An 18,650-nucleotide genomic window follows, 5' to 3' on the forward strand; every position below is an offset into this window, starting at 1 on the left:
GAACTAGACTTTCTTCAAAGTAGAGTGGAACCTCCTATTTCATTATTATCGTTTATATTTCAGTCAATTAGTGCCTCTCTTCCAAACCCCTGGTATTTCCTTTGTAGAAAGATTTCTTATACCGGTTTGGCTCCACGCTGAGCAACACTAATTCCTTCCCCCTTGTGACTGTCCTAAAAATATTTGAAACAGCTGTCGTGATGCCCTGAAGTATTCTTCACTCCAGGCTAAACAAGTCTGGTTCTTTGTAGGCCATGGTTTTAAGTGCTCTTGTTATCTTAGGCTCTCCTATCTACAAAGTCTTTTCTAACGGTGGGTTATTGGGAGCAGAATATGGGGCTCACACTGTGGTCTGTCCATGTGGAATCTGGCAAGACTCACTGCTTCACGTGTTTAGCCTACTGTGGCTCTTTAAAGACAGCCTAAGTCGAATCAGTTATTTTTGGGGGCCACATCAGATCACTGGCTCACGTTGAACTTCGAGTCAATTAAAACCACAAGTCTTTTTCACACATGCTCCTGCTAAGCCACTGTGTGTGTATATAGCTATATATAGTTATTATCTGTTGAGTGCTTATTATGGGCAAGGCAATGTGCTAAATGCTTTGCATCTTTTTCATCTCCTTTAATCCCCACATCAACCCAATGACGTAGTAAGTATCCTTCGCTCATACTGCGATGGGTTGAGGTTCACGCGAGTAGAGACTTGCCTGAAGAAGTCTGGCTCTAAAGGAGGTACTCTTGAACTTGGCTATTCTGCCTTCTGTACTGGTGTGGTGTTTTTGTTTCTAACTTTTCTTAGAAGGGGGATGCAGAGGACAACATCAAAGAGCAGAAACATTAAATATAAATCAGGTTAGACCTGCCCATGTTTTTAGCCTGCTGAGATATTTTGGATCCTGGTTTTTCCCCAAATATATTAACCATTCCCTTGAAGCCTCCTGCCACTCAGGGATTCATCAGCTGCCATCACCATTCCCATTCTCAATTCATTGCTTCAAAAAATAGAACCAGACCGAAGACAGAGCCCCCAGTCCACACCAAAGCCTCTAGCATACTGGCATGATCACGGCTCCGATCAAGTTACAAATCCACGGTACTGTGATTCAGCTCACATGTTTTTCCTCTTGCCCATCATGAAGACCTTGCCAAACTCTTTGCTAAAATTCAAGTGCAGAATTTCGAAGGCTTGCTTCTGTTGAGTCTAGCATTACTGCCACAGAAAGCAAGAAGGAGTGGTCTGGCAAGATCTCTTTGCGGTGAACTCATGCTGTTTTTAAAATTTTCTGAGCAAAATTTCCTATGCTAAAGGAGCATGGGCCACACCTAAATCTCCATTCTAGAGACTCTGGCCTAGGACTAATACAACTTTCTAGTTTATAGCACTGACCTTCTTCTCTTTGAACATCTGTTTAACATGTGACTATGTTTGGCTTTCCTATTTCTCAAAAGAAACATCAGTGACAGCCGTTGGGTACTCTCAAATGCAAGCTCTTTTCATATCTGGGAAGGCATTTTTTTTCTTGACAAGGAGATCTGACCACATTTAGGACACATGGCCATATTTGCTGAAACTTTTTCAGGCTAAATATAATTTTATTTCATAAAGAAAACAGAAATCAAATGCTATGAAGTCATTTTGTAAGTCCTTCCAGTTCAAGATCTACATTTCATTCCTGTTAGGCTATGGAGATGCATTCCTATCAGGAAAGCATACCCCATCATTAGCTTTCAGTTTGGGGTCTGCTTTTAAAATTGGTGTTCCAAGGTATGTAGACATTCTTCTGATGAGAGATGAAGATAATAACATAGACCATATTAGCCAGTATCTTAAGAAAATAACAGAGCCGAGAAGAGAGACAGGCTTCATACTATACTGGATATTTGCAAACTTGAGTATGCAGAGCAACTCAGCTGAATGGAGAGAATAGAACTTCTTTAAATTTTTTGTAATTAAGTACTCGATAACAGCTAATTTGATTTTTCCACTACACCTTTATACTAACTTGTGCCTGACACAATAATTTAAGCTATTTGTCTAGGAAATAATGTCATTTGATTTTAAACAGTCTGTCTCTGAAGGTTGCGTTCACTTTCTGCTTCTATTCCAAAGATGGCATCCAGGTGGGAGAGGAATTTGTATGTTATGATGGGTTTACGCAAAGATGGGATCACTGGCCTTATGTGGGTTCTCCGTTTGCACTAGCTCATTCTTCATGGCCTCACAGGTGGTTGTTTTTAGGCTTTTTCAATGCTCTGGCACCCTTCAAAATTGCTATATAAGACCAGTGAACTTTTGACGCATTCTTTTGACATATTTGTGCTCCATTTCTCTCTAGATGACTCAGCTTTCTTTGTCACAAGAGGCAGACCATAGGATCTCTATGACTTCATCAAGTACCCTGGGCTGGTGGTTCATCCCAGCCTTTGCTCATAGTTCAGTGTGTCCCACCACCATGGGTGTTATGGCTGGTTCTTACTACATTATTCATCCGCTACAGGAACTGGGATTAGATTGTGAGTGCCAAACAGACCCACTCTCTGTGTGACCATGCATTTTGAATCCAATGTGGTAATTAAGGGAATATAACTTTGGTTCCCCTCAATGTAATTAACACCCCCATTCCTGTAGGCTAAGGCTCAGAGAGAAGTCAAGAACAGGTCTATTTAACCCTCTGACTTCTCTTATTTCTCCTTTGCTGCCATTCCAATTTCTCTAAGGCAGGAACAGAGCTGACACTCCTTTGGTTTCCTCAAAAGTATGACCTACTTCTCTCTAGCTCCAACTAAGCTAAATCGGTGGGTATATCTCCTCTAGGCTGTAGTAATTCTTTCTTTCTGAGCTGAATCCACAATGTTCAGCTGTTGACAGGCTGAGGGGCAGACAAAATTTTGAACATTTTGTTCTCACAGCGATGAAGGAATGGCCTGACTTTCAAGGGTGTCTTCCTGCTCCTTCCCCCCCGCCCCCGCTGCTTATTCTTATGATACATTTTATATATAACATAATATATATATACATTTTATATATAAAACATATATACATTCATTACATATAGCATCATGTGTACATGCACATGATGCACTGTACACATGCACATTAGTATATATTAGAACTTGGTTAAAGGTCTTCTCCCTTGGGTGAATCCACGAAGCTTCCTTGCTGTAACTCTATATGCCCCTCTGATGAAGTACCTGGCTCTGAATGAATGGAGCACGGGGGCTGCATCCCTCCACCTTTCTGGAAGAACTGCCTTCCTTTATGTAGGGGTAGACAGTGCTAAATACTGTTAGGGAAACAGGAAGTTCCAGTCTCCTCTTTAGATGATAAACAAAGTCATTTTACTCTGATAAACAGTCTGCGGCGAGTGGCCATGCAGTTCTCGGAAAATGTGTTTTGGATTCTTAATGTTCCCCTCAGTAAGCCCCGATAAGGTTTATTTCATTAAGGAGGTAATGTGGGTAAAGGCAAGTTAGTAAGGCAGAATTCTCAACCATTGGGAGTAACTTGCCGGGTTAACTCCCGTTGCTTGATCGCTGTGTGCCTTGTTTCCCGGCGTCTCGAAAGAGACAAAATATGCCGACATGGTTAACACTTAACAAAGTAAGATGATACCAGGAAAGGAAGTGACCACAAGTTGCCTACGGTTTGCCCCTATCACTTTTGACCTCTTTTCCATATATACTTTGCCAGTTGCCTCTAAAAATATAAATCCGCTGGTTCCACAGTTCTAGAACCATGTGACTGTAATCCAACTCCTAGACCAAGGAGAGAAAGTGAAAATATTCCTCTCCCTCTCCTGCCCTCTCATCAATGACACAGCAGGTAAGTAAGGCAAAGATCAAGGGACAGAAGCTCCTAGATGATAAAATTAATTTGTCTCCACAACACAGAAGGAAAAGTCATTCATGTATTTATTTACAACATATATACTTCATTTATTTCTTCCAAATTTTAAAAATTTGTGCCCAGTCTATGTAAAGATAGAGAAATGGGAGATCCCCCCCCCCCACTATTATTTATAAGCTGTTATCGACCTTTGTGTCTGCTGAATCACTGCTTCTGTTCAGCAGTCTGGGTCACCGTTCTGTGGGTTCATTTCCAGCCCCTGGACCTACAACCTTGCAAGGCTGGGATTCGACCCATAGCTGAGAGTGATCACATAGGAAGATTTGTGCTCCAACCTAGATTGCTTCTAATCTTGCCCCGCCTGTACCCCCCACCCTACTCCACACTGGCCTTGTAATGCAAATAGTGTATGGTCTCCCTGTGAGGAACACTGAGATAATGGTATCTTTGGAGCAGTCCAGCATGGCAGATGACCTCTAAAGAGTGACTGGGCAGGGTGGTCATAAGCGATCTCAAAGACCACTAACTCCAAATATCTTGACGCCAAGTCCCCAGACTTCAGGGAATGAATGACTTATGAAGGACACCTACACCCTGTCCTCGCTCTGACCAGTTCCTGGATGCCCAAGAGGACATGTGGACCAGACCACAATTGCCTATAAAAAACCTCGGACCCCAAGCAAAGACGAGAATCAGGCTCCTTTCCTTTCTGAGTCTCCTGGACTCTGCCTGTATCTACTTTTACTTTGTGTTTGATTTCATTTGATTTCCATCCTGAAGCCAAGGACCTTCTTGGCTAGTCCTGCGGGAGTCCCTCTCTGGGTCTTTGGACCCAGCCTGCCTACATCACAAGGACACAGGCTTTTTCCCTTGGAATAAGATCTTAAATACTGATAATGGACCCAGGTTACCGTAGGCTGAGACAAAATCTCAGGAGCCATTGTAGGTAGTAAAAATTTTTCCTTCCTCTTAGGAAAGAGGGGAGTTCCCCACTTTTCACCTTTAGGTGAAGTCGGGCCATAAACCACAGCTCACAGTGGGATTTGATATGGCAAGAGCACAAATATCCTCTGTTTCCAACTGATGTGCAGGGTCATTACTACCTCCCTTGGTGTAAGCCTGTTCCTTACATGTCTCACTCCATGCTGTAGTTATAGACTGATTGTAGAAAGGAGGAGGAAACTATAAATGCACACGTCCTACTTTCTCCTTTCACTTATATAATGATCCTCACTTCTCCTACTCATACAGGTCAGGGTCTTTTCCACTTATTTCCAGCTGCAGGCTAGAGACCCAGCAGGGCCAGTGGTATTGTTTCAAGGTCTGAAAGCCAGAGAGCCAGTACAGATTCTAGTCTGGGCGTGAAATATCGAGAACCAGGAGTTTGGAAGGGAAGAGAAGATGTGCGACCTAAAGCAGTAAGGCAGAGAGGGACTTCCTTCCTCCTCCTTTTGTTCTGGTCAGGCCATTGCAAGAGGCTCACCCCCACCAGGGAGGGCCATCTGCTTCACTCTCTCCAATTCAAATGCTAATCTCTTCTGAAAATACCCTCACCAGACACACCCAGAAATAATGTTTAACCAGTTATCTGTGCATCCTATGAGGCAGTCAGGAAGACGTATAAGATGAATCCTCGAACAATTTCCCCAGTGGGTATTTTTGTTTGATTTGAAAGAAAATATTTCCCAGTAGAAACCAAATCCTTTTTCAAAATTAAGCACTATATATAAGATTATCAGCTGCCTGGGTTAGGTACAGTTTGGCATTGTCTACACATCTCTTGGTATAGTCTCTCTCTCAGTATATTCCTGTTAACTAACAACGGTTCTCAGATCTGCTTGCTTAATTGATCAATAGATATGTCTTCTGATTGCCTTAGGAGTGTCACAGGATTTTTACCGCGACAGTGCCCATGGTTCTTGGTCATGCCACTTCGTGAAGAATGAGGAGCTAAACCAGAGTAGTGGGCAGCAAAGCGAGGTTCACTGAGCAATAGCAAAGTGATGGTACAAGCTCCTGAGCAGGAAGGCCAGCTGAGAGGGTTACCACCAGAGTTTCTAAGTCTAGGGGTTTTTAGGAGCGTGCTGGAAGTCTGTTTTAATCTGATGAACTTGCCCTGGGCCAGTCATCCAATCAGATCTTTGTCACCTGTCTACCGCACAGGAAAGGGTGGAGTGCTCCTTCTAAGGTGGTGTAAAATCCTTTTAAGGTTGGTTTCCTCTTGATGGGGAAGAGGAATTACCCTTGTCCTTGCCCGCCTGCCTTCCAGCTCCCCAGCAGTAGCAAGGTTAGAACCTTAGAGCAAAGGTGGTTGTATTTTGTTGGAGTGCGCAGAGAGGAACAAGGGGGAGGAATTCAGTGCCGAAGGGTCCCCATGACTTTTGAGTGATTGGTGCTCCTGGTGCTATTCCAGCAGCGGGGACAGAGCTAAGGGACTTTGACGCTAATAAATAACGTAAGTCTCCCTGAGGCTAGGGTTCGTCCCCCTGACCTGGCACAGAACACAGGTTCCCCTGGCTTCTCTAGTGACTGAAGAAGGACTGGGTCAGTGTGTTTGGACTTGACCTGTCTAAAAGAGGACTCCAATTTCCTCCATTTTGACCGTCTATACTTTCTAATTGATTAATTGATTTCTAATTGATTGATTCTGTACTTTCTAATTGACTTCCAGCTTCTCTCTTTACTCAGGCAAAAGGTCCCAAGGCCAAAGCCTCCTGAGCTGGGAAATCAAAACTACCCCCTCAAGCAATAGGGACAGCCCTGTGACAGCAAGACCCTGCCCATGATTGATCTCAAGACAATGACTGGCCCGACCTTCGCTGCCCACCTGCACGTACTCACTGACCTCTGTCCCACATTTGCTTTATATAAACCGGCAAGTATGTTCAGCACTTTGGAGACAGCCCTTCAGGTATTAGTCCTCTGTCTTCCTACTGGTAGCCTCACTAAATTAATTCCTTTCTTGTTTCACACTGGCTTGTTATCTGTGCCTTTGGATTTTGTCAACAGCCAAGGCCCAAACCAGGTCTGACTGGGACCCCAGGAGCCAGGCGCTCTTGCCCCCCCGGGCTCCCAGTACAACCCCACTAGGACTCACCCCACCCCTTTCCCAATTTTAAGGCTCAATTACTTACCTGCTCAAAACAACAATAAAAAAGTGGGTATAACTAATTTAGAGTTAATAACCAATGCTCAAATATGTCATGGCTAAATACTTTGGTGAAAATTTATGAAACTTCCATCACACTGACCACCCATTTTCCAGGTGTGAGCAGCAGCAGCTTGAAACCATATATTGGGGATTAATGATTCTTTATATTTATGGAAACCTGGACAAGGAAATATTTGGTTCTAATGATAGAAGATTCAATAGGTTGTTTTATGGTATAGATTTTCCTTTGTCGTGTCTCTTTTTTAAAGTTCCAAAAAAACTGTTTTAGGCTTAAATGTATTCACCAGCCATTTAGTGCACTTAGACACATTGCATATTTAATGTTCCACTTTACTGCTTGCTGAAAAGAAATAAATGCATAACAAAATGCTTTGAAAAATGCTTAATTTTTCAACTGTTGATTTAATGTGTAACGGTTCAATAAGGCAATGAATTGCCCTGGTCTACAACTACTGAAAAATAGAAAAATTACCCACACTGGAATGTTGAATCTGTGAATATTAAGTTTGTCAACGTAATTTATGACTCGGCAGGTAATATACCGGTAATTTGCATACTAATTGCTATGGTGGAAGCCAAACGACTTTAATTCAGTAAATTAGTCTGCCTAAGCAGAAGCCAGATTGCCTCAGTGTTGGGGCGATAGATGAAGCCTGTTTAGGAGTGAGAAAATGGAGCTGGGTCCAGGAGGCTAGGCGGGCAGAGCCGCAGGCGCCCCCTGCTGGCAGGCAGGCGACATGGCCACGAAGCCGACAGGCCTTGTGGGCAGCCTAGCGTCCTTTCTCCTCGCAGATTTTCCAAGCGATTCAAATTCAGAAAACAGAAGACTGAGGTCAAAGGAGTTCACTCTGGGTAAAAACAGTACGTGTCTGTGTGTCCATAAGAGAAACAAATGAGAATCTGAAGGCAGACAAATAATCCATTCTAGCTTCTTAAAAGACTATTTTAATGATAGGCATACACTCATTTAATTCTTTCAAAAACAAGGTTGATTCTCTTTTTTAAAATAGAGGTGTGTCTGGAGAGTTGCAGGAGAATCAAATGATATTTTAAATGCTATGGGAGCAATAAGCATACAAAAGTTTTAGCCTTCTCAATAATCATAAAAGAAAAGCAAATCAAAACACTGAGGTGTGATTTTTCTAGAAAAAACTAAAAAATATTTAAAGCTTTTATTATTGTCAAGGGCAAAGGGAAATGATCACGGTGTAAACTGGCATAACCTTCCAGGTGGGCGGGGTATTAGTAGATACAAAATTTAAAAATGCACTTATGCTTTGACTCACCAATCCTACTTAAGGAAATGTATCCTATAGAAAGGCAAATGTATAGCATGAATCATATGAAATTACTGTGGTCAACCATTCTGATATACAAAAACAGTAATTTCAAATGATTCAACATAATACAAGGGTGTTCACTGTAGCGTCTTGTAATGATGACAGTTTGGAAAAAGCCTGAATGTTTAGCAAAAGAGATTGATTAAATACATAGTGCTACATGTCTTATAAGGCTTTTAAAAGCATGAGGTAGAACTAATCTACACTGAAAAGGGAAGACAACCACAGAGTATGAAATCAACAAGCCACATTATGTGACATTATGTGAATCCCATTTTTGTTTGAAAAGTATGTGTGCATATATTTTGATTTGTATACAGTACAGGCATAGAAAAAGACTAGACAGGAAAATCCTAACATTTAACCATGGCTACCTTTAGAGAGTGGTACTTGAAATAGAGTCCAGGGTAAGATGTCTTCTTTTGCCTTTTTGTATTGTTTGAATTTGACAGCAGCTAATATGCCCTTTTTATGGCTTAAAAAGCCCGTAAAAGGTAATGAAAATAAAACATAAAAGCTATGAGGGATTTATCTAATTAAGAAGAATACTTTGTGAACTAAGTTAATAGTCCATAATACTATATTTGCCGTCTGGCATGCTAATATTTTTACTTATTAAGCTTTTTTAAAAAATGGGGTGCACCTGTATGTTATGCGTATATTTCAGAGTGGGAGTAACAATGAGGATAAATACTGTGGTAAAAGTAGTTATATGTGAATTAAACAAGCTCAACAGCTTCAAGCATACCCAGTGCCAAATCTGGTATTTGCTGTTAGTCACTGTGATCCTCAGCTTTAGAAAGCAGAACTGCATGAGAGCTTAAAAAGTCACTCGAGGATATGAAAGTCATGAATGAACAACTGGACAAGGTCACTGATTAAAGACACTGTCTTAGCCTTTCTGTCCTTTTTTTTTTTTTTTTTTTTTTTCCTGCTAGTACTTTACCGAGGCATAATTTATATACAGGAAATTTCATGAATCCTAGGTATATGCTGTGATAGAATTTGATGAATGTATCCAGGGATAGACTGATAAGCTGGTTCTCTGGACAAAAAACAAAGCCTGATTTGTAACTGTTATTGATTTCCACAGTTTAAATACTCCCACTACGGCCAATTTCAAGCTAACGATGGTTTAAGACCTGGCTCACAAAATTATCCTGATTATTTAGGAATTGCCTTTCGGGAGCATGAGAGCCAGGCTCAGCCCATGGCTGATATATATACAACCACCACCCAAATCAAGACACAGAACACTCGGTCACTCCAGAAGTTTCCCTCATGGTCTCTTCCAGTTAATTTACCCTTCAACCGACCTTAGACCACAATTCTGACTTTTATTGCCATAAATTAGTTTTGAGCTCCAAATAAATAGCATTGCAGCAGAGAATATTCTTTTGTTTGTGGCCTCTTCTGCACAACTTGGTATTCTTGACACATTCATCCATGTCGTTGCAGAAGATACTATGTTAAAATCATCATGTTTTCCTCTAAATGAATTATCTGTGTTCTTGTATGGATCTTTGGTCCATCACTGGAATAGAATCTACACTTTATTTTTTAATTTTTTTAAAAAAGATTTTACTTATGTATTTGACAGAGAGAGAGAGAGAGTACAAGCAGGGGGAGCAGCAGGAGAGGGAGAAGCAGGCTCCCCGCTGAGCAAGGAGCCCGACAGGGGACTCCATCTGTGACCTGAGCTTGAATGCAGGAGCTTAATGACTGAGCCACCCCAGCACCCTAGAATCTACACTTTTTTTTTTTTTTTTAAGATTTCATTTATTTATTTGACCGACATAGATCGCAAGCAGGCAGAGAGGTAGGCGGGGGGGCAGGGAAGCAGGCTCCCCACTGAGCAGAGAGTCCAATGCGGGGCTCCATCCCAGGACCTTGAGATCATGACCTGAGCCGAAGGCAGAGTCTTAACCCACTGAACCACCCAGGCACCCTTAGAATCTACACTTTAGTCCATAGTTCTCCTCCTTTGAAGTCCTCTTTCTCATTTACTTCCTCTGTGTGTGATGTTGGCCACACCACACACAGGATGTAAGAGAAAGCAGTAGATTCTTTGATTTGTATTATTTCTAAATGTCAGATCTCATATTTTATCAAAATAGCAATTGAGGGGGGGCATCATGGAATATCATCCTAAGCTCTTCCCTGTTTGATTTCTCTTCATGGTGTGTGTGTGTGTGTGTGTGTGTGTGTGTGTGTGCGTCTGTGTTGTGAATCTCTGAATATGATTACAGCAAAGCCTGGTCATAAGATGGTACGTGCCAGCCAGACTCAAACCTAAAAAACAGCCTGAATTTGGTGTACCAGCTGGGAATGTTTTCCACAGTAACATTCCAGACTCATCAGAAAGACATTAGAAGCCAGAGGCTAGAGATGAAGGTCTGTAGTGTCCAAGCAGAGGCTCTAGGCCCTGAATGCAGGAGCTCTCCAGGTAAACCAAGGAGTATGATGGTCATGTTGCTGTATACCAATACTAAGAATCGATATGAGACTTGACCATTTCATGTTTTTAAGCCATTTATGCAAGGTTTTCCAAAAAAGCCATTTCCAACTGCCTCAGAACTGCTACTTTAAAAAAAAAAAAAAAACAAGGAAAAAAAATAATGAAATCTTGAACCAGTGGGCATTTTAAATCATCTGTTGCCATTGAAAACCCACCCTCCTAAATCCTGATCAGCACGATCAACACTATTTAAATGTGTTAGTTGGGGTTAGGTGAAAATTGGGAATGGATTTCAGGAAAGAATTTCTGAGCTCTTGTATTGACTGGGTTTTATTATAGACGGAGCTAAACTTTTGGGTTAAATTGAAATGCTACAGACTGAGGACACAGCCCTCCCCTTCCAACCAGGACTAGCCTGAGCATCTGCACTGAGGGCATACCTCCCATGGCTGTGCCCTGCCAGTGACCACTTGGGCAGGGATGCTACAGCAGACCCGCTCTAGGGAAACACGGGGACTCCTTCGGCAGTCATCTGGGTGAGGTACCCTCCCTATCTTTAGCCAAAGAAGAGGTCCTCTGCCTCTGTAGCAGTCTTCGTCGCTGGTCCAGCAGAGGGGGATCTGTGAAGGGAGCACTGTCTGGCATGACACTCTTACCCAGGACAGGCTGTCATCTCTTTCTTGTCCATGCCATCTCTGATACTCTGACACACCTGGGCATGAAAGGGAACCTGGGCTTGAAAACAACACTGGAGGTGGAACAAAGGAAGAGCCGATAGATGTGAGAATCTGGACTGATGTCCTCAGCTGCTTTAGAATCAACCAGAAGACAAAAGGATGCTGTACAGATATTATTCCTTCCAAATATGTTCCACAAAGGGCGATAAGAGAATTTGCCAGCCCGGCCAAATTTCAACCACAGGCAGTAGGTGCCAAAGCAGCCCAAGAACAAGAGAGTAGAGATGAAAGATCTTTGCCTTTCCACATTTCTACCTCCTATGTTTAGCTAACTATTGAAAATTTCCCTGAAACTAGGTAGTAGAACAAAGATATGAAAGCAAAGATCTCCTACATGCAAAGGATCACTGAGTCATTAGGTCCTAAGAATGTGGTCAGAATTAGAGTGAGGATAAAGAAGGCTTCCTTCCTTCCTTGCTTTCTTCCTTTCTCATGCTTTCTCTCACGGTGGGCTGGTTCCACCAGGGCTGGTCATTCTGAGTCCCTGGGATTCCTCAGGGGTTGGTTTGTTCCAATCTGGCAGGGAAATTTAGTTCCTTAGGTAATGGGTTCAGAGCCTGGGTCAGTCCAAGGCCTTGTTTGAGACAGTGAGAAGACAGCCATGGCTAGGGCCAGCTTTTGAGTCCAACCCAATGTAGATTATATGGGTATGCCAATATGGGCCAAGTCATATTAGCATCGGCAGAGTGGACCAAAAGGGTTGGATGATATATTCCAGGGCTCAAGCTTGGGCTCAACACCATCAGGCTTTGCTGGGATACCCAACTCTCTAAGTTTTGAAGTCCCTCTGATTGTATGAAGAGACCCTTGTGTCAGGGCCATTACCTTCTTCTCTCACCGGGGGTTTCTTCAGGCTGAATCTGCATGCATGGTAGACACTCTAGTAATGTGTCTACCAGCAAAATGGCTGGTTTCACTTCGCTTTACAAAACAAACAGGCATCTTTCATCATAATGACAAATTAGAAAAATGAGAAATTTCCAAACTTGGGGGACAGAGAAGGGATACAGACAAGCCACAGCATTTCAACATGTGCTTGTTAAACCATCAGAATTTGAGATCAAAATTAAACTGCCTTTTGCACCCAATTCACAAGGCAACCCTAAGCACTTAGAAACACATGGCTAATAGAAATTGGACACACTAAATGAGCTCCCAGATTCACAGTCTAAACTGCAAGCATACAACTTGAATACCAATCACTCCTTTGCCAAACCTAGGAAATAATAAGTCTTCGTGGGGAAAATGGTCTCATCACAGTTCATCCTGCTCTTGAAATATTTGCAGTGAGCAAAGACTTGACTTTTCTAGATCTTTCTTCCTCTCTGTGGAAAGGAGTTATTCTTAATGCTAAGCCCTCTGACAGGGTCCTCTGAGGTTGCTCTATTATGGGCCATGGGCCATCAATTAATTATCTCATTTCTATTATGGAAACAACTGCATGCATATGAATTCCACAGGTGGATGCTTTTTATTTTAAAAAAAGAGGCAAGGGAAGTGGAGTTAGACCTTGGAACAATTTGTTCCATAGAACAGAATGAATCATCTCCCATAATGAGCAGCTGTTGGCCAGTACAGCAGCAAACACTGAACAGTCCCGTTTATCAATTATTCAAGGACCCTATGCCTACCAAGGACATTCATTAATGTATTGAGGACTGATTTTTTTTCTTTCCCTGTGTTACTCGTGTCCATCCGAAGGATCTGGACTTGCTCATGATTCTGACTTAACAGTGGTGTGCATTTCCATTGAAGACAAGCGTTTAGTCATGAAGAATTTCTACCAGAACTTTTCTCCCACCGACTGCAGACACAATGCCACATGATCTGAAATCCTTTTTGGAGGATCAGAAAGCAGAGGAGGAGTGTGTTCTATAATGCTAGGTTCCAGAAGCAGGTCTTGTTCAGTCAATAAGTCTATGTGCTACGTCCTTGCCACTCAATGTGTAGTCTATGGCGTGAACCCGTGGGGTTTACTAGAAATGCTGATATTCATTTCCACCCAAGACCTATTAAACCAGAATCTGTGTCTTAATGGAAGTTTGAGAAGCACCGTAGGAAGAGAGAGGGTACTGAATGCTGGGGATACCGGGTAGCCCGCCACTGTCTTTTCCAGAGCTGTATTGTGGAGGTGGGTGGACGACTGATGTGTTAAGGAGAACTCACTGCATGAGAGGAGGGCTGTGGTAGAGGTTTGTACAAAGTCTTAGATACCAGAAGAGGCAGTGGTTAATTCCTCCAGTGACAAGCTCTTACAAGGCGGTGGGTCACCAGGAAAAGAAGGTCACTTTGCTCCCTCAGAGACATCCTCTGCTTTAGGCCAGCCCTTCATTGTCTGTTACTTGGACTGCCTCAAGAGTCTCCTTGCCTCTAGTCTTTGGGGCCCTCAAATCCACCTCCTAAACCACCCCTGAATTATCGAGCTAGGCACAAACTATCCCTCCTCTGTTTAAAGCAAAGTACACAATCCTTAGCTGTCACGCAAACCTTTTGTCTGGCATACAACCACACCTTTCTAGGGTCAACTCCTGCAGTTCTCCAGCCTGCCTCCTTCCCAGCTCTTCAGAACTGCCATGAATTGCCTCATATCTTTCTGGTTTTGCCACTCTGTCTTTCTAGTGGCTGTTTCTTCTGCCTGGACTGCTTTTCCTCCATGTTTATTTGGCAACCTCCTCTTCATCCTTCAAAGACTTTACCTGGCGTTACATCCTCTGTGAAACCCTTTATGAACTACTCCTAGAGAGAGTCAATAATTTCTCACTTTGCTCTACTTCGGTGCCTTGGAAATCTATTATTTTATATACCAGATTCTGTTGTTAGTATTTGCTAAATGGGAGTTTCACCTACAATGGTAGCTGTGAGTTTATTCTTTGAAGGTAGAAAAGGTGTTAATTAGAATCCCCAGACAGGCACATAGAAGGCTCTTATTGTTTTTTAGATTAAGTATATAATTTGGAAAACTCTTGAAAGCATGAGCATGCTAGGTGTGTTGAGAGATCTTGAAATCTGGAAAACAACAACAATAACAACAACAAAGCCCTGGTATTATTTATAGCAGGAGGGCTTAGTGTTTGGATAGTTGGCAGGGGGCAGGTAGGATATAGGGGATCAGGCATTGGGTAAAACAGGGAGAACCGAGACCTAAGGAGCTGCTTTTGTAGAAGCCTGGGTAAAGAAGGACCAGGGCCTGATGCTGAATAAGAACTAGAAATTAAGAAAAAGACTCAAGGTTTGGGGCGCCTGGGTGGCTCAGTGAGTTAAGCCTCTGCCTTCGGCTTAGATCATGATCTCAGGGTCCTGGGACTGAGCCCCGCATCGGGCTCTCTGCTCAGCAGGGAGCCTGCTTCTGCCTCTCTCTCTGCCTGCTGCTCTGCCTACTTGTGATCTCTCTGTCAAAAAAAAAAAAAAGTTTTTAAAAAAAGGACTCAAGGCTTATCTATCAGAAAAGTACTATAAAAATGGGCTTACAGAGTGATCTTTTTGTTCTAAGTGTTTATGCAAAGACTGATATGTTATCAGAAGAGTTTAGAGGAGAGCTTTGAAAAGCAGAATCAAGCTGGAGAAGCGAGGGGTTTTGATTAGTGAATGGAAGAAAACATTTGTAAATGATATATCTGATGAGGGGTTAGTATCCAAAATATGGAAAAGAATATGCAACTCAAAACAAATAAACAAAGACCCTCGCAGTCCAATGAATAGATAAGGAAAACATGGTACACACACACACACACACACACACACACACACACACACACAATGTAATATTACACAGCCATAAAAAAGGATGAGATCAGGCCATTTAGACAACATAGATGAACCTAGATGGTATTATGCTAAGTGAAATAAATCAAACTGAGAAAGACAAATACCATGTAATTCCACTAGTAAGTGGAATCTAAAAAAATGGATAAACAAACAAAAAGCAGAATCAGACTTATAAATATAGAGAACAAACTGATGGTTGCCAGAGGGGAGGGAATGGGGAGATGTGCAACATGGGTAAAGGAGAGAAGGAGATAACAGGCTTCCAGTTACGGGATGAATAAGACACAGGAATAAAAGGCGCAGCATAGGGAGTACAGTCGATGATATAACAGCGATGTGAGGGGACAGATGGTACACTTGGGAGCTAGCATAATATATAAACTTGTGAGATCACTAAGTTATACACCTGAAACTAATGTAACATTGTGTATCAACTATATATTTTTTAAAAAGTCTGTGGAAAAATAAACAAGTAAACAAATAAATAAATGTAACAAAAATCAAACCCCAAACAATCCAATGAAAAAATGGGCACAGGACCTGAATAGACATTTTCCCGAAGACGACATACAGATGGCCAACAGACACATGAAATGATGCCTCGACATCACTAATTGTCAGGGAAATGCAAATCAAAACCACAGTGAGAGATCACTTCACACCTGTCAGAATGGCTACTACAAAAGTGAAGAATAAGGGACATTGGTGAGGATGTGGAGAAAAAGGAACTCTAGCACTGTTGGTGGGAATGTAAATTGGTGCAACCACTGTGGAAAACAGTATGGAAGGTCCTCAAAAAATTAAAAATAGAAATACCACATGACCCAGTAATTCAACTAGTAGGTATTTACCCAAAGAAAGTGAAAACATTAATCGGAAGAGAGAGATCCGCTCCTATGTTTATTGCAGCACTGTTTACAAAAGCCAAGATGTGGAAGGAGCCCAAACGTTCATCTACAAGTGAATGGATAAAGAAGAGATGGTACACACACACACACACACACACACACACACACACACACTGGAATACTACTCAGCCATGAAAAATGAAAACTTGCCACTTTTGACAATGTGGCTAGACTGGAAGGTATTGTGCTAAGTGAAATAAGTCAGACAGAGAAAGACAAATACCCTATGATTTTACTTAGAATCCAACAAACAAACAGACTCTTAAATTCAAAGGATAAATTTGTTTCCAGAGGAGAGGTGGGTTGAAGGATGGCTGAAGTAAGTGAAGGGGATTAAGAGGTGCACATTTCCAGTTATAAAATAAGTAAGTCAAAGAGATGAAAAAGTACAACAGAGGGAACAGAGTCCATACTATTATAATAGTGTTGTATGGTGATAGATGGTGACTACACTCAGAGTAGTAAAAACTGAGTAATGTACAGAATGATTAAATCACCATGTTGTATGTAATATAACATTGCATGTTAACTATACTTCAATGATAAATAAAAAATAATTTTAAAAAATGAGGTTAAATTCAGATGTCTTCAAGATTTCTTAAGTTCTTAAGATTTTCTTTTTTGAAAGATTTTATTTAATTATTTGACACAGAGAGAGAGGGAACACATGCAGGGGGAGTGGGAGAGAGAGAAGTAGGCTTCCCGCTGAGCAGGGAGCCTGATGCGGGGCTCGATCCCAACGCGCTGGGATCATGACCGGAGCTGAAGGCAGACGCTTAACAACTGAGCCACCCAGGTGCCTCAAGTTCTTCAGATTTAATGAAACTCTTCTAGTACACAATAGATATTCAATATATACTTGGTGAATGAAATTGAAACACCAGAGTGTGATTCTTTGGATGAGAGAAAATACTTCCCTACACTGACATGTATCTGGATCAGAGGAGATGTTCAGGGTCTTACCATTAGTGTAACGTGTGCGGCAGAATCACCTTGAAATGAATGTCCTTCACCAGTGGCCTGCTGGTAAAGGTTGAACAATGTGCTTTCCAGGGAAAAAGAAAATACTCAGCATACTATATGTACACAAGTTAAGTGTGGATTTTACAGATATCAAGGATGTGCAGTGCAAAATTTATAAATAATAATAAGATGCACAATACTCTTTACTATAAATTCCATGTAGCCAATAGAGTCTCACAGAACAGTTTAACTGATTTTTGCTGAACTCTAGCGTCTGCAGCCCAGCTATGCTAGCAGGTGAGCCATGATTTAACAAATGGAGCTTCCCCCCAGCCTTCGATCTCCTTCCGCATACATTTACCTTCATTACTCTGCTCTGTAATCTAGTGTTAAACTACTTCTCATCTTCACCCAGGCTTGTACCCATGACACGGAACCCTCTTTGGGCTTTGGTGCAAGGCAAGCCAGATCGTCACCTATTCGTTCATGATGTTTGCAATTTCTTCGCGGAATCGGACTGCCATTCTGGAAAACTGGAGGACTATTTTCTCGATATCTGTGTATGTGCCATTCCCAGAGCAATGTCTTTGGAATGACAACTTTGACGTTTAATCTACATTCTCAACATTCTCTCTTTCTCGTAAGTCTACACAAACAATAAAATATTGGTTATGCCCTGAGTTAAGAGCACTCTTGGATTTCCATGGTGTAAATAATGCCCCCATAACTGATTTCAAGCTACCAGTGTGACACCGCTGAACTCGAAGCTGGTAAGAACTGTGGCTCGTCATTACACAGTGCTTCTACTATACAGCACAACAGACATGTTGAGCAGCTATCCTTCTCTACTCGTATGTGCTGGGGTCACCTCCCAGGGAAACTGCATGCCTTTGAATCCTCCTCTGAGTCTCCTGGGGACCCCAAGCAAGAAACCTGCATTACCTATTTCCTGCATTAAATCCTCCCTGTTTTAATTCCTTTTGTGGTTTCTGTTTCCTTGGTTAGGCACCAGCTGACCCACTGCACTCTGACCAGGACCCCATCACAGTCTACCATTCGTCTTGCTGGGAAGGGGGAAGACACCTGCCAGGCCACTGTTTCTCAGCCCCAAAAGGAAGTCTGGAGCAAATTATGGAAATTGAGAACCTATTAGAGTCATAGAATCCCTGTTGAACAGGTCTGCCAGGCTGAGGGAAGACACCTCGACTGATTCTTTCACAGACTGTTTGATGGTGATCTACTCCTCCAGAAGGCGCATCCTAATGTTCATCTTACTCTTTTCTTTCTCATGATTAAATACACTCGTTCTAGTTCTCTGGTACATGGGCACACCTGCAAAAGCAGGGAGGTGCAAGGAATCTTCTGGTGGTTTTGCTCCTTACTGGATGACGCACTCGGTGGGTGGGATACTCATGAGTTTATGGCACCAAACAAAGAGTGTTCGAGGGGAATCTCTA

General features: G+C 42.1%; 1 long non-coding RNA gene across 1 annotated transcript; it reads left to right on the forward strand.

Moving 5' to 3' along the window:
• Positions 1-2,457: 2,457 nt before the first annotated feature.
• On the forward strand, positions 2,458-18,300 carry LOC116586262. The gene is made up of 4 exons (XR_004283962.1): positions 2,458-2,517; positions 6,539-6,761; positions 17,609-17,833; positions 18,199-18,300. It is a non-coding gene; the product is annotated as an uncharacterized LOC116586262 (long non-coding RNA).
• Positions 18,301-18,650: the final 350 nt, after the last annotated feature.

This window comes from Mustela erminea, chromosome 3 (genome assembly GCF_009829155.1).
Source record: "Mustela erminea isolate mMusErm1 chromosome 3, mMusErm1.Pri, whole genome shotgun sequence".
Taxonomy (NCBI): domain Eukaryota; kingdom Metazoa; phylum Chordata; class Mammalia; order Carnivora; family Mustelidae; genus Mustela; species Mustela erminea.